The following is a 17,178-nucleotide window of genomic DNA, read 5'->3' as shown; positions in this document are numbered from 1 at the left end:
AAGAAAATGTCCTAATGAATTCTCCAAATACTAGCCTGTCTTCTCTTGTACAGCTTGTGCAGTCCATGATTGGATTATAGACCCTTGGAAGATTAGACAAACGGGACATAACAATGCTGTCATCAATTGCAAGTTAGCTGTTCCACTAAATAAACACGTTCTAATGGGAAGAACTAACCTAACTCTGGTCAAATTATGGACCAAAATCCCATTTACGTGGTGAGGATGCCTGTCTGGGTCAGTATCTAAATCCTCAGGAATAAAATCTAACCCTGTTTGGTTAAGTTTGAATATGAAGGCATCCAAACACCATTATGCAGCAATATAAATATGCAGAAAGACAACTTTGAACATCAAAGCCAAGCATTCTGAGATGATGTAAAAGAAGAATAAAGGAGGAATTTCAGGCCTTGCTCTTCTGCCAATTTTCTATGGGTAGCATTCTTCATCATTTGAGCTTTTGAAATTTCCTTATCAGGCAAATAACTTTATACTACATCAGAAAATTATGTATATTATTTGTTTGCATAGAGAAGTCACCTTTCTCGTAGTTAACATAGAGAAGGAATTCCTTTATCAGCTTCTCCTAGGCTAAATTATTTCTTCATTTCCCTTCTACTTTTCAAAAACCAGTGTGGGTACAGTGGAAATTAGAAAGAACAGAGAAGTTGGGATTTCGAGGCTCTGAGTTCTAGCTCTGCACTTACTGGTCAGCAGCGGGACAGCTACCAAGGCATCTCAAGTTTTGCCCATCAGTTTTTTCACCAATAAACTGGATTAGTAGCTCTAACTCTTCTCAATCCGTGACATGATGTTAGGCTACAAAACCCATCTCCCCAGCACTGAAGCCACAACATAAACCTATTGTGTGTAGGTGTCCCTTCTCTCTGAGCACATAATGCAACCTGTCCCAGACCGTCCTTTAGGCATGTCTTAGATTAGAGAGTCAGTTCACTCCCATCTGTCATCCAAAGGCCTTGAAAAATGATACCATACTTTGCTGTAGATTTGACAGAAGGGACACAACATATGCAAACCTTATAAAAATCCACTCTAAACGGCTCTCCTTTTCCCAAAATGCCTCACCCCATAGCAGCTGCTTCCTTCTCTCTTCTTTCTCCATGTAGCTCAGCCACCAGCATATGGCACTTACTCTCATTTCTTCTGCTTCCTGCTATGTGGCTCCTGCCACCTTCCAAGAGCTCCTGCTGTCAACACACACGCCTCCTCACAGCATGAAGTCATTCTGGATATCAGCTCTAAACCCCCTTTTCTCTTAATGAGTGCCCCTGAATTCTAGTAAATAAAAATGTCCCATCTCCTTGTATCTATCTGGACCTCCATGTCATATCTGTTCACATGGATGCTGTGGAGGTGACTTGGCCCCCTGAGAGCCCTTTTCACCAGCAAAGCTCCAAAGCAAAGCACTCCCTGTTGAGGGAGATCATCAAGAGGATGTGACTGCCAGCTGACCCGTGAGCTGGACTCAGGTAATCAATGGGAGGTTCCTCACCCCCTCCCCTGTCCTTGGAAAGTATGCTCTGTCCACAATTCCCATAGCTGGAGCTCTTCCAAAGACATAGCCTTGAGAGAGCATGGTGTTGAGATCACCTGGACTGAATATGTGACTGAACTCAGTTAAGGACCCTACCTAAACTTTCAGGATTCTGGTGGCCAGGTGTAAGAATTTACTTGCCTTGTAAATTGCCACCTTAAGACAAATCTCATATACAAGTTCCCTTGCCTATGAAAATTGCCCCCTACCAATCTGGAGTGGTCTGTCTCTTTCTTTGGTCTCTCCTTGCCCTCCATAGCCAGGGTTATGTTGTCAAACAACACTTACAAGAAGCTTCTGCTCCTAGGATTAGCTCAATGTGACAAGATTTGCTAACTTAATAGAAATCAAAACGAGCGCCTGGGTGGCTCAGCCGGCTAAGCGTCTGACTTCGGCTCAGATCATGATCTCCCGGTCCGTGAGTTTGAGCCCCTCGTCGGGCTCTGTGCTGACAGCTCGGAGCCTGGAGCCTGCTTCAGATTCTGTGTCTCCCTCTCTCTCTGCCCTTCCCCCACTCATGCTCTGTCTCTCTCTCTGTGTGTCTTAAAAATGAATAAACATTAAAAATTATTTTTAAAAAATCAATGTCCTGAATCCTGAACAAAGGAGCAAACTTTTATCTATTGGACATAGAAGAGTTAATATTTACTTGTGATTCTGTTTTTCTTTTGAGTGGATATAAGTGTCCGACCCCATCATACATAAAGAAATACCTAAACTGAAAACTGGTGATTCTGTGAACGATACATGTCACTCTTTACAACCACCTGCCTTTGTGATCTCTGTGCACATATCAGATTCAACCGAAATGTGTCTAAAACTCCAGATAACACATACTCATTTAGAAAATTTTCTCCCTTTACGTTTTTAGGAGATTAGATTTCATGACAAATGGAATTTAAGGGGTTCAGGCATGTCCCCCTCTGTTTACCCAATTGTATCCCCTCGTCCAAATCCTTCTGATGAGAAAACGAAAACCAGTGAGATGGGTTTTCAAGTCATTTCTAATTAAAAGAGTATTTGGTGCTATCAGTTTTCTTTTATGATTTTCTGGAACAAACCACTGAATGAAAAACTTCATGTGAAACAGGAAAAACAGACCTTCATTCAGTTTCGTTTCATTCAGTGTCCAGAACGGTCCCTGGCTCATAGTCCTTAATAAATACTCACTAAATGTATCAATCCAAACAGTCTTTCAATGAACACTTTTTCTTCAATGACCCCAAATTCATATTATTAGTAAAAACCAAACATGGGCTTTTATTCCCAAAGAAAAGGAAGATGAAAGTGAATCCACTTAACTTAGAAAATGGCCTTGGACATCATTAACAAGAAGATCAAGGCTGGGCTTTAGGCAGAAGAGGCAGCCTGCCCCTGACATCTTCCTGGCCACCTGCTGGACTCCTGGAGTTTACGGGCAGTTGCTGCAGTGAAAGTGTTCAAGCCTGGGCTCGAACCCCGAGTGCAGCACTGGCTACCGAGGCATCTTGGGCAGGTCTTTTCACTTGTCCCCACCTCGGTGCTCCGTCTGTGAAACTGCCTGGAATGGATAACGAATACCTCAGTTTTCTCTCTTCGAAAGTGCTATTGAGACATAAACTTTATTTCTCTGAAGCGTTAGTGCAGACACATTCCTCCAAGATTATAGCGTCCTCCTCCAAGCAAATCAAAAAACGACTCTTTTTTGGAGAGGAGAGTTTTATCCAGGCACTGGTTTCTCAGTGAGTAGAATGAGAAGGCCAGGAAAGTTTGCAGAGTAAGAGTACAGGAGCTGAAGACAAGTTCTGCGAGCTCCCAAGTTTGACTCAGGCAGATCCTTTATGGAAAACAGAGGGTAGTGGGGGTCTTGCTTTGATTCTGTCCCTAGCGGTTGCGCCACTGGACTGCACAGGGCCCCCGAGGGACCATCCGCCAGCGGCTGGAAGTGACAGCCGCCAGCCCAAGTGGAAAGAAGGAATTGCCCTCCGGCAAAGACAGGCACTTCCAAAGCTCCATTCCCTCCGCAGAAGCCATCTATATCCCACAACCAGTAGATACCAGGAAGGGAAAGAATAGAAGCTTCCTGACCCCAAAGTGCAATAAACAACAGCCATCTCGGCTCCTCCGAGGCAGTGGGCTTGGCGAAGCCTCTTCGCTGCTTCTTCGAAGCTCACCTTCTCCCTTCTGCCCCGCCCCGCTGCCTGCACTGTCTCACAGGCACTGCTGTTGAACATACCCCCGAAGTGTGCAAAGCATTCCTGCCCAACACACTCCCCCCACCCCACCCCCCCAAAAAAACTGTGTGTGTGCAAAGTTTAGGGGCAGAATCAGTTTCCTTGGAAATTCAGCCTGAGGCACCAGCAAAGTATATTGGTGGTGATTTAAAGACGGATTGGCTTCTCAAGGATCCTCAACATAATTCCAATGGCAGCATTATGGAAACGTGGCAGCGTGCTTTATGTGTTCATTTGCAAGCCTTGGAGGGATCAGAAAACTCATTATATCCAGGACCTGGAAACATCTTGGCACATAATAAATGCTCAGTGAATAACTGTAGAACAATTGGATTAATATTTGAATTAATATTGTTTCGCCAAACCAATGGGCTGAGGGATAAACTGAGGTTAAAACCAGAGAGCCTTGGCCCAAGGCTTTTAACTTCCCTCCAAGCGCTTCTCAACCCCCCCTCCCACCCTTGCCCCCCAGGGACTAGGTCAGAGCACAGACTCAGGCATCAGGACTGAATCCTGAGGCCAACGCCCACTGCCGAGAGAGAGAGCTATCTCACCACCAACTCGGGAGTCACTTCTGACTCCAGAAGGAGCTCGTTTTCAAAAAATAAAATGATTTGAAGAAGGTATTTTTGCTTTCCCAAATAATAGTACTATACCTTTCTGCATGTGTTTCTTTAAATCCAGAACTATGAATCTGGAGCTTTGGAGGGGAAGGGGACAGAAGGCAGGGGAAGGGGAGACGAGGGCCCTGGTGGTGTGTGTCTTTACTTTTTTATTATTTGGTTTGGACAGGAAATGCATGCATCTAGTGATTGGAAGCAGCTGTGGGCTGTGACACGGGGGCAAGAATCGAGCAGAAGTTCCTGCAGACGCAAATCCCTGAAGCTGCTCCCCAGCTCTCCCCTGCTCTGCTCTAAAGTTCCCCAGGACACCCTGCCTCCCCTTCCCCTCCCTTACTCCCGGCTCCTCCCCCCTCCCTGCTAAGGAGCAGGGACAGCAAGCTCACATTCAAGTGTGCAGGAGGCAAATCTCACTCAGGAAAGTTTCAAAATAGAAACAACATGGCTTAAGGGACGATGCAGGCTCACATGGGTCCTGACCAGAGGCGAGGGGATGGAGGCTGCAAGGAAGGGACTTTTAGACCTCAGTTATAAGGGGGGCAGAAGTACCCACGTCATCAGTCAGGACGCACTAGGTTGGGCTGTGGCAACAAATGACTCCCAAACCTGAAGGATGTTTTCTTCTCGCGTGATCCCTGGCTAGCAGGTGACAGCTCCTACCTACTCCACCCTGCCTTCACTCCTGGACCTAAAGAGAAGGCGTGGCCCCGCACCAGGGACATGTTGGGCTTACAAGAGGGAAGACAGAGAGATATGGCCGACCACAGCGAGCTCTTAGCGCTTCCACGTGGAAGTGACGGGCACCACCCTTGTTCATTTCATTGGTCAAAGCCAGGCACGTGAGGACATCGGCGTTCAACAGGATGGGGGTGTGTGATCTTCCCACAGGCAGGGGCACCAAAATCACACGGTCAGGCCAGCCAGAGAGTAAGTGGCAGAGCGAGGCTTCTCCCAAGGTCTTTGCCAGAAGCCATCCTGGCATCAGGTTTTCATCCAATAAATACTTGTCTCCATGCCTGAAGTAAACAGATAAGCGAGCGAATTACTGAAGGACTACAGAAGCCCGACTCCGCCCGGGGTTTTATCTCGGCACTGTTAATTTGCAGGAAAGACCTATTGGCATAATTAAGGGGAAAGGGGTCATTTACAGAATAAACCTCCAAGGGCCACCTTCCACAGCTCTCGTGAGGACAAGCCGTCACCGGCAGAACTGTCAACACAATTAAGCCAAAGAAACTGTGTCAACAGTGAGAGGCTCCATTTTTATATTTAAAAAGAGGCACCAGGGAGGCTGGCCAGCCTACGTTCTGAACTAGAGCCAAAACCCGATTGCAGTAGCATGCGCTGAGACTTTGTGTACTTTTCCATTGTGAGAGGTTGGGCTACTGTGTAATAGGTCCAGCCCGGCCTTCCTGTGACAGCTCGAACCTGTGACAGTTTCACGATTTGAAGACAAGTCCTAAGTCCCACGTTCCAAGGTATAGTACACCCCCCTAACCGACCAACCGCAACACTATCATCTTGCTGAAGTTCTGAGTCAAAGGAAAACAAGATTCTACTAGGATAATCTGCGCAGAGACTTTTTCAGTGAACAGATCTAAAATGCAAAGGCAATGGAGAGCTCCTTTTCAGTTTGTTCGGAAACTGTTTGGGCGGCTTCAACTGGTAAAGACAGATTTAAAACCTTAAAAGAGTAAAAATGGGAAGGAACAAGTATTCTTTTATTCACGCGTCGATGTTTCTTCTTTTTCTGAAACGGAAAGAGAATAAGGAGAAAACCCACTGAAATATTGTGCAGACAGTTATATTTGATACAGTCACACATGAGCAACGGGTAACAAAGTGGATAGAAATCTGTTATACTAACTGAACGGGCTTTCCACAACTCTAAAAGAAATAGCCTGGTGATTTTTATTTAAGCATGTGAAATGAATTCTACTCTCATTAAAATTTTATATGTGTTATGAATAAATATAGTGAGCTACTTAGTTGAAGAGCTTAGGTCTTGTGTTCTGTACATCATACACTGGGTCTCCAAAGTGTCCTTCCCATAATAGATGCTCAGTGCAAATCAATCAGCAATAATGTCCCCATGAGAGAGAGAAAAAGATGGCAAATGTGCCTCCATCCAATCTATTCTTAGGGCTCATTATTTATTCATCTTAAGTCTTCTCCCAAGCTTTGGAGGTGTTAACAAATGAAGAAACATAACAGTGTTGCAACCTCGTTCTCATTTTAGACGCCAGAGCCACTAAACCTTTCGGAAGGCATACATCAAAGGAAGCCACATCTTCCCAGTGTGGATCACCTAAGGAGAGAGAGAGAGACACAATTCCTAGGTGGATAACTGCTTCCAGCAGTTAGAAATCTAAACCAGATCTTTGGTCAGGCTGTGGTTAGTGTGTGAGTTTTGAGACATACTAGTTATTTATTCAGTGTCTGTTCTGGTTTTGAGCCAGACAACAACAACAACAACAAAAACTGTAACATCGAATGTGCTGCTTCTGCGTGCCAGGAAATCTCCTGAGCACCGTACGTATATTAATGAATACATTTCATCCAACCTCTATGTTCTGGCCCATGGTTTTACAATCCCTAGTATCACCTAGGGAATTTGGTTGGGGGGGGGGGGGGGAGGGGTCGTTTGTCATTGTTTTTCTTGAACACTGAATACCCTAAATCAGAATCTCTGGGGATGGACCCAGGCATCCGCACTTTGTAAAGCTCCCCAGACAATTTCACTGTGCAGTCAAGGTAGGTAAGGGTAAATAGACCTATTCTACAAACAGGGCACGAATAATAGTCACGTAGCTTTGACTAATCACTTAGGACCTAGTCTTTTAGTGGGAAATCTACCAGTTTCTTCTTGAAACGTGCTCCCCCAGAAACATAAAACTAATTGGAGGCTCATTTGATCTAGATCTGGGGATAGCGGAGAGCCAGTTATTACTTCCAAATGCCAGGCAGAGAGAGAGACCCACAGAGTCTTCTGGCCGACCATCACGTCATGTCTCACTGCCATCGGGCACCCCAGCTTTCAGGGAGTTCTGCAGTACCCTGCGGGTACAGTTTTTTTCCTGGGATGACTTTGCTGGCCCAAACTTGCCAAGAGAAACCTATCTCCAGGGCAGGTTATTTCAGAGGTCTCGTTTCCATTCCCTGTCACTGAGTTTTGGCGAGGACCCCACAGTGCATCCTGGGATTGTCTCGAACTCCAAATCTTACTGAGAGGGGAGAAAATAGGTGGAGGGCGGGGACGGGAGGGGGGGGGGTGGTGGGGAAGAGGGTGCCGTGGAAATTAGACTTTCCCCATACACCTTTTTTTATGTTGCAGTATTTATTAACATGGTGATATTTATACAGTCTATCCTTTTTTTTTCTTTTTTATCGTGGTAAAATGCACATAACAAATTCTTTAAGTGTACAGTTCAATGATTTAGGTCTTGTGAGTAAACATATTCACACTGGTGTGCAGCCATCATCACCATCCATCCTGATAACTCTTTTCATCTTGTCATACTGAGGCTCTACACCCATTAAACAGTAACGCCCCATTCTCCTCTCCCTCTGGGTCCTAGCCACTGCCATTCTTCTTTCTATCTCTGATCTTAACACTTTCCACATGTGCATGATTCAGTAATTATTTGGGACCCTGATGGAACCCCAGATCTTTCCCCTTTAGTGCTTCCTGAGTGTGTTTTCTCCCCACACGACACATGGCAAAAGGACTGGTACCTTGTGACCAGTATTGAGCGACATTTACCCCTCCCATGCTGTGTGTATCTGTCAGAGAATGGAGGGACATTGTCCATTGTTAGTTAGTTGGAGTCACTTGGTGAGAGGAACATCTCCACGCTGTCCCACAGAACTTTCTGTGTTGGTAGAGATGTGCCATCCAATTTGGTGTCACTGACCAATATGGCAGCCACTGTCTCTGTGTGGCTATTGAAACACTTGAAGGAGCTAAGGAACTGAATGTCCGATTGAAATTGAAACTTAATTTCACATGTGCCTAGTAGGTACCATATTGGACAGTGTAGCTCTAGATAAGTTCTTACTGTAGCCTCAGTCCTGGATTTTGTGGTAAATTTATTCTTTCCAGTGTTTGTAATCCTGGGGCAGGAATGTTACTTAACCACGCTGAGCCTCAGTTTATCCATTTATACAGTTACCATAACTTCTATCCCTTAGGTTTTGGTGAGCTTTATATGCAACAAATAATAATGGCAGCCTGTCTTGTCTTGCTTAGGTTGCTATAACAAAATATTACAGACTGGGTGATTTAAACACATTTCTGGAGGCTAAGTCCAAGATCAAGGTGCCAGAAAAGTCAATTCCTGGTCTTCCTCGCTTGCAGATAATGACCTTGTGTCTTCCCATGGTAGAAAAAGAGAGTTCTGGTCTCTTTCTCTTTTTTAAGGACACTAATCCCATTATAGGACCCCATCCTCAGCACCCCATCTAAACCTACTTACTTCCCAAAAGCTGCCCCCTCCAAATACCATCACTTCACGATATTAGGGCTTCAACATCTGACTTTTGGTGGGGACACAAACATTCAGTGTATAACACCCAACGAGAACAAAAGCTAATTACTTTTCAGTTAGAAAGAATGAAAAAGTAATGACAAATTATGTTTGGGTATGTAGCAAAAAAGTCCAGCCATATAGATTGAAATCACCATGATATTGAGCTCCATTTTGTGTGCTAGGAAGACATTTAAAAGACATAGATGGGATTTCTCCTCAGCATGTCCAAGCCGTACCTACAAACTGCTCACCATTATCATCCTACAGGGATAGTAAACAAGAGTCGGCTTCCGCAGCCCGGATAAGTGGAAAGACAACAGCAGGGTTATAAATTGCATTCACATGTTTCAACCTGGGTCCTATGCCAACTCTCTTAGAATGAGCAAAACTGAGAAAAGGAACCCAGAAACACATTCATGCCAGCTTAATAGGATTCAGACTCTACCTCATTACCTTTGCGAGGGACCCCTGGCAAAGTATGAAATTAAAGCATCATACCAGGCTGAGTGAACACAGTTGTCTATTATTCAAGTCACTGCACCTGCCCTAAACTCCACAGCTGCTTCCCCCAAATTTCTAGAGAGTTGGCTGTCACATAAAGGGTGGGCACCCTGTGAGAAGAGGGTTTTCCTTTTGGAGCCGTGTGTGTACTGCAAGTACCCAGTTTTTATTTAGATTGAATATTTATTTGGGATCGGATTGAAGGAAAATTCCAATGAGGCTGAAGCCCTTCCAAGCCATACCTTTGCTCCAACACTGGTGTATTGGAAATGAACAAGAAAGTGAATGGCTGAGTGAAAGGCAATTCACTGTGGTCTATGGCAGTGTGAGATGCTTCTTTTTCTTTCATGTTCTTTTCTCCTTTCTCCTTCTCCTTCTCCTTCTCCTTCTTCCCCTCTTCCTCCACCTCCTCCCCCCCTCCTCCTTCACCCCTCCTCCCTTCTTCTTCTTCTTCTTCTTCTTCTTCTTCTTCTTCTCCCTCTCCTTCTTTTGGCAAAAGTAAGAAGATAGAGAGGAGAAGTGTGAATTGAGAATCTTCTATTATAAAAATGTTATTAAAAAAATCCCCAAATTCTTAAGTTGTTTAAATGTTGTGAAAGAGATTTATTCAGAAATTCAATTTTTTTTTTCTGGGATTTCTGAGAACAGATACACTTTCGGAGAATCAACAAATTTCCATTTCCCATTCCCAAAACTTTTGTGTGCCACCAAAGCATTTTCCTGAAGGGGAAGCCAGAAAAAGGTCACAAGTTTATGTCATTATTGACTTAGACGTGACTTATTTGATTTTCTGAGAAGGAAAAGCAATTAATCCATCTTACCAGCAACCCAGTTTGTGAATAAAACCAGTATGTGTCTCTTGATGAGTTCCAAGTAACCAATACCATCTGAGAAAGGGTTAATGCAATCCCCATCTATTTTCATAGCTATCCTGAAATAACCCTGTGGGAATGTTGTGAACCTGACACAGGTCACCCAGTAGAGAAAGTCAGACTTCAGTTCCCCTCACAAGGATGATTTTGGCTACTTCGAAACAAGAGCTCTAGCGACAGGACTCTGTAGTGAAGACAGTTTGTGAATTACCAGAAAGTCATCTAGAGGGAACTGCTGGGAGAATCCAGGTGGCAGTGTCTCCATGAACATATTTGCAGGTGAGTTAGTCTATGCGTTGCTCAGGGGCTTTGCCTCTGCTCTTCAGCAAGGGAGGAATCAGCAGACATGGAATATGACCACTGCCTTTAACGTTCAACTTCGAAAGTTTCAACATTATGCGCATCATCTTGCAGGGGTTCTCATGCATTGCTTTAAAAGTGTTCCATGGGGCGCCTGGGTGGCACAGTCGGTAAAGCGTCCGACTTCAGCCAGGTCATGATCTCGCAGTCCGTGAGTTCGAGCCCCGCGTCAGGCTCTGGGCTGATGGCTCGGAGCCTGGAGCCTGTTTCCGATTCTGTGTCTCCCTCTCTCTCTGCCCCTTCCCCGTTCATGCTCTGTCTCTCTCTGTCCCAAAAATAAATTAAAAACGTTGAAAAAAAATTTTTTTAAAGTGTTCCATAATGAAACTATGACTTCATCCCTATAAAGCCACTCACTACCCATCCTTTGGAGACTCAGTGCAGGCATCACCTGCTCCAGAAATTCTTCTGTGATGCTCTCTTCCTGCACCCCAGGCTCCATAAACCACATCCATGGCAACCCAGGCTTCCCCACATCACAGGTCTTATCACTGTGTTGAGAAATTTCCTGCTTAGATGTCTGCTTCCACATGGACAAGAAGCCTCTCCAGGCTGGGGTCTGCGTCTGCCTCTTCCTGTGTCCATCCAGAACACCATGCCTGGCACAAAGCAGGTTCTCTGCAACTGTTAGTTGAGCTCAAATGAACTGAGACCTTTGGGGATGGGATTTCCCAGTGCTATAAATGAGCTATTTTAAGTCCCCTTCCTATGTGAAATAAAAGGGGGCTTTTCACAGCCGTTAAGTCTCCTATGAGCCATTTCTCAAAACTAAAATATGTTTATATGTATTTTCGGCTGTGCTAACCCCTGGTGTTTTCTGGTCTTCGGCCAGAGCTCTTCTGCATGCTGAGACCCGTTCCTTTTTTTCAAGTGTCTTGATACTCGTGTGGTTGGTTTTTTTTTTTTTTTTTTTTCATCTCCATGGTGTTTTTCCTTCTACAAATTATGTTTCCCTTCGGACTCTTTCCTCTGGCAGAGTACAAGCCCATGGAAGAAAAGTTTGCATAGCATTCCTGATTTTTACAGGAAGCTCTAAGGAAAAAAATGGAGGGATGATCTCCACGTTTTAAATAAGGTTCATTTGGGGATTATCTACCATTGCAGTATCCCACTAAAATTCAATAGAAAAAGTTTTGACAGTATACCTTGCCTTTTTATAAAAATCCACAACTTTATTTCAATGTCAGAAATGCACTAGGGGCGCTTGGGTGACTCAGTCAGTTAAGCGTCCAACTTCAGCTCAGGTCATGATCTCACAGTTTGTGAGTCTGAGCCCCATGTCGGGCTCTGTGCGGACAGCTAGGAGCCTGAAGCCTGCTTCGGATTCTGTGTCTTCCTCTCTCTCGGCCCCTCCTCTGCTCATTCTCTCCCTCTCTCTCTCTCTCTCTCTGTCTGTCTCTCTCATATAAATAAACATTTAGAAATAAATAAATAAATAAATAAGAAATGCACTGAAGAAAATTTGGATTGAATATCCGGGGGAAGTAATCTGCCAACTCAAAGGTAAACAAGGTACAAAGGGGAAAATACATGATAACCTCAAAATCTAATCAAAGTGGGAGGGCACCTTGCAATTGTAGATCCGAAGGAGTCTTCTTAAGGTTCTTGCGTTCATGTCATAAGATTTAAGTCCCACAAAGACTGGGACCATGCCTGTCTTGCTCATCACTCTCCCCCAGTTTCCAGCACAACGCTGGGCTCATAGGGGGGTCTTGGTATTTATTAAACAAATTAACAAATATTTCTGGATAATCAAGTAGGTGGGGTTAACAGAAGTAAGTGGGTCCAGCTCTTTGGAAATACTACCTTGCTCCTTCATACACCTCAGCAGAGCCCCGGTCCCAGGGCTGCTCAGTGATGTCACTTCCAGACTTTCACTGTGCCTCTGAATAACTTGGAAAGTATTAGTTTTATCCTCAGTGTACAGAGGAGAAAATGAAAGCTCCATGAGGCTAAGTAGCTTCCCAAAATTATAGAGCATATATAGGCAATGCCAAGCCCTGACTTCTTTTCACTACGACGCAGTGCCTCTCAAATGACAAGGATATGTCATCATTCTGTCACAAAATTTGGGGAAGGCCCATGCTTCCAGAAAATTGTGGCTTTCAAGATGGTCACATGAACCAAAATGAAGAGAACTAAACTACACAGTTGCCGCATGCCGGTAACCTTTTTCTTCTTTTTCATTAATGTGAATCCATATTTTCCATCGACATCCTTTGCGACGCCTGCTACTCTGGCATCTGGGCCGCTTGAACGTTTCCTATCGGCTTTTGATACATTGATAATAAGTGAAGAGAATTAAGCAGTGTCTCAGGAGTCCGATGAACATCAGAGACCATGTCTTGCATTCCAGTGGCTGTCTCAAATGCAAAGAATTTTTGGTAATCTCCCCTCAGAGGTTTTAAGTCTTTAAGTAAATTCTTCAAGACAGCACAAGATCCATGTGGTTTACTTTTTACATAAATCACATCAGGGGGACCTGATAACATTCCAGTTACTCTTTGTAGCATCTCAAAGAAATGAAATCCCTTCTGAAATGCACTAGCCAGGAAAAAATGTCATGTTTTGGTGAGGCTGGCTGAAGGCTGCCATGTGATTTAGATAAGGGATTCCCAATGAGGATCTGAGTCACAAATCATTTATTTAATCATTTAAAATAGTCAGGAATCATCCGCTCCCCCAACCCAAAATGTAGAACACTGATAAGCTCTAAAAAAAAAAGAAAATACCCCAGTCAAACATGATGTATCAGTTTCACGTCCTCTTATTAATTTTGCAATTGTTATCATCAACAGAATTAAATGATGGCTTCCCACAGTACTGGGAAAAGGAGAAAAAGTGAAGACAGAGTGATTGACCTTGTACTTGTACTTGTACTACAGCCGACACTATTCTTTCTACCTCAGTTGCTCTATCTGAGACGGTTACCCTAAATAATAAGGTTAGATTGGAGACTGTTCTCCAGGGTTCTGTCACGGTTCTTTCAGGCTTCTCCAGAGAAATGGAACCAACTGGAGAGAGAGAAAGAAACAAGATTACAGGAATTGGCTCATGTGGTTGGTTATGAGGCTGAGAAGTCCCACAGTCTGCCATCTGCAAACAGAGAACCAGGAAAGCCAGTGGTGTTATTCATCCCTAGGACAAAGGCCTGAGAACCAAGAGCTTTAATGCCTGAACACAGTAAAATGGATGTCCAAGATCAAGAAAAGAGAGAAAGAATTTACCCTTCTTCCATCTTCTTGTTCTATTCAGGCCCACAATAGACTGGATGATGCCCATCCTCATTGGTGAAGGTGGATCTTTCCCTACTCAGTCTACAGATTCAAATGCTAATCTCTTCTAGAAACACCCTCACAGATACACTCAGAAATTATGTTTAATAAACTATCTGGGCATCTATTAGCCCAGTCTAGTTGACACATAAGATTAACCATCATAAAGACCATATCTAAAGGGTCTTAGTTCAAATTAAGTCCCCAGTGAGCCTTCCTCAAGCCAACTCCTCTACTCTTTGCTCTCCAAATGTTGGAATCACAGTCCTTTATTTTTAGAAATATGTAAGTGGAAAGGACCTCAAAAGATCTTCAGCTCAATTGTCCTGCTCCATGGAGGTTTGGAAATTATCTAGTGTTTGAAGAGCCTGAGAACTTAATCCATAATTTGCTGTTACAGATTAGCTTACTTATGTGGGTATAACAAAACACTCTTTCCAGAAACTTAAATCATGCCCTGTTGGATTCTATATAGCTAGAGAATAGCAATGACTTTTTATATCTCAAAAAACAATCATGAAGTTTTCACTTCTGTTTCTTTCGCTGGCCACCAACTGTCTTAGGTAAATTTCTTCTGTATGTAAGTAATAGAAACCAACTTCAGCCACCTTCACAAGGAATTTATCACATACTATGTAGGCATAGTGATACAGCTGAACATCAAGAAAGGACTAAAATTATGAGATGGAAAGACTCTAGAACTAAGATGACCCTCCTAGCAACACACAGTGGAAGCCAGACTCCCCAGGGTCAAGTTCCTCTTCTATCACCGGCAGGCTGTTTTCAGAGAAGGACCTTTGTCACTAACCAATGCTTCTCTATCATCATCAAATCATGTACTCTTTCTGAGCCCCCAGAAAGTCCACTGCTCTTCTCTAAATGTTGTCACCCAAAAAGTATAGATTCAACTCCATGGATGGGATGAGACAAATGCACTATTTTTCACCTGTAAAAAAGCTCGGCATTTTACATGTAATGAGAAGTACCCATGATTTATACATATACCTAATGTCACCACATCTACCAAACAACTGAGTTCCAGAAGGAAGAGAGGGAGCTAATATCTACCGAGCACCCATTATACCAGACCCTATACAAAAAATTCTCTTTGTCAATCTTGTAAGGTTGGTATTGCTAACTTTTTTAATGTTTAAATTTCTTATGTGAAAACTAGGGATACGTATTTTGCCATGGATGCCCATTGCTGTGGGTTAAATGTTGGTGTCTCCCAAAATTCATATACCGAAGCCCCAACCTCCAGTGTGAGGGTATTCACAGGTGAGATCTTCAGGTGATAATTAATGTAAATGAAGTCATGAGAGTAGAGTCCCAACAATGGAACCGATGGCCTTAAAAGATGAGGCCATCAGCACTTTCTCTCTCTCTCTCTCTCTCTGCCATATGAAGATACAGCAAGAAGGTAGCCATCTGTAAACCAAAATGGCCTTCACCAAGAACGCCACCATGCTGGTACTCTGATCTCAGATTTCCAGCCTCCAGAACTACCAGAAACTGTCTGTTGTTTCAGCCACACAGCCCAATTTGTAATTTGTTATAGCAACCCAAACTTTACCCATCAAGACGGACAGGAAAGCAAACCATGTCATCATCTCTTGTGAGTTCCTGGTTTCTGATCTTTGGGTTGATAGATATCACATATGAGAAGGCACAGCACTGACTTATTGTCCTACAGCCTCCTCCTCCCCATGGTTGAAAAATAGCTTGATTATCAAACGTTTTCATGTGTTTAAGTAAGGAGAGGGAAGAATGTTCCAGTTTAGCTCCACATACCCTTCAGCTACACTCTGATCCTAACAAGCTGGCCAAACAATGCTTTGGACAGGTACCATCCCTGGCATTTTTCAGTCAAGACTTCAATCTTTCCTAAAATTAATCCTTAATCATCATACTCTTGCTCGGTTTCTCATTTTCCTCATCTACAAAGTAATAAGAATTAAGAGTACGACCTCACAGTGTTATAGTGACGATAAATTCATCTAAACAAAGGATTTGGAATCAACATTGGTATATAGTGTGCACCTAATAAATGTTAGCTGCTCTTCTCATCATTAACGGAGAAGAACACTTATTCCGAAGCAGATCAATGGAATATAGTATTGCCCCAAAAGGAAGGATGCAGAAGATTTCCCTTTTTTTGATCACTGTAACCTCTTTGAGGTTCATATCTTCTGGTCACAGAGCCATCCACCTAAACACTACTCTACACCCATACTGGTAAACCAGTAAGTCTCACCCTAACTACTCTAAACTCACGGAGGTCCTCTATCGTTCCATAAGCCCATCCCCAGTCCCTATTAGAGAGACAGTTTTCCATAGGACTCTTGTGTTTCTGAATGTCCTGGGGTGTGGCACTAACTGCTCTTTTGTTCTGAACTATCTTTTCAAGAATGCTTGCATAGCAAACAGCCTTGAAATATACAGATAGGGATGCCTTCCTGCGCAAAGGGCTGATTTGCCTCCTGTCCAGTATAATAAAGATAATGTGTCCCTCCACGGCAAAGAGTAAGTTGCTTGCACCGATCGTAAAAGATTCAGGTTCCCAAACTCAAGGTTCCTCAGGTGTGATGCAAGCCTACTACCTGTCCAGTACCCATCTGACCCCTTCTCCATTATCCCCATGGGTTTTGGGGTCAGGCGACCAAGGTAAATATGATACCCATGATGCTTGCTCTGCTGTGAGTGAATAATAAAGTCCTTTGTCTCTGACCTTGGAGTCTTATGTCTTCTGCCATCATCCATGACACTGTGGTAGACTAATATGCTAACTCATAAGTACTGGTTACTTTTGTGTTCTTTTAGATTCTTTAAGAGCTTTTCTGTGTTTTTAAGAATCCTCACAATTAAGGAGTAACAAAACTTATGTATACCAACAACTAAAGTAGTGCATCTTTGGTGATATGAAACAAACGCCAATTTTTAAAGCTTTCTTAACTATTAGCCACTGCTAGCCATTCTAGCACGACTTTATATTCATTTAAAGAATCAAGATGTTTTTAGCTCAAATAACAAAATGCCATGATTCAAACGATCTTAAACAATAAGATATTTTATTATGTCACACACACAAAGAAAAGTTAAGGTGAGTTCCAGATGTGGTACATTGGATTTTCACTCTATTTCTTTGTAATTCCCTTGGTTCAGTCCTTCTCCAGCTGGAGAACTTAAAACATTATATACAGTTAACTTTATATCCAGAGAAGGGATTTTTGTTTCAGGAGAAGAAAGAATTTCC

The sequence above is a fragment of the Prionailurus bengalensis genome, chromosome C1 (assembly GCF_016509475.1).
Source record: "Prionailurus bengalensis isolate Pbe53 chromosome C1, Fcat_Pben_1.1_paternal_pri, whole genome shotgun sequence".
Lineage (NCBI taxonomy): Eukaryota > Metazoa > Chordata > Mammalia > Carnivora > Felidae > Prionailurus > Prionailurus bengalensis.
Note: the sequence above shows the minus strand (reverse complement) of the source record.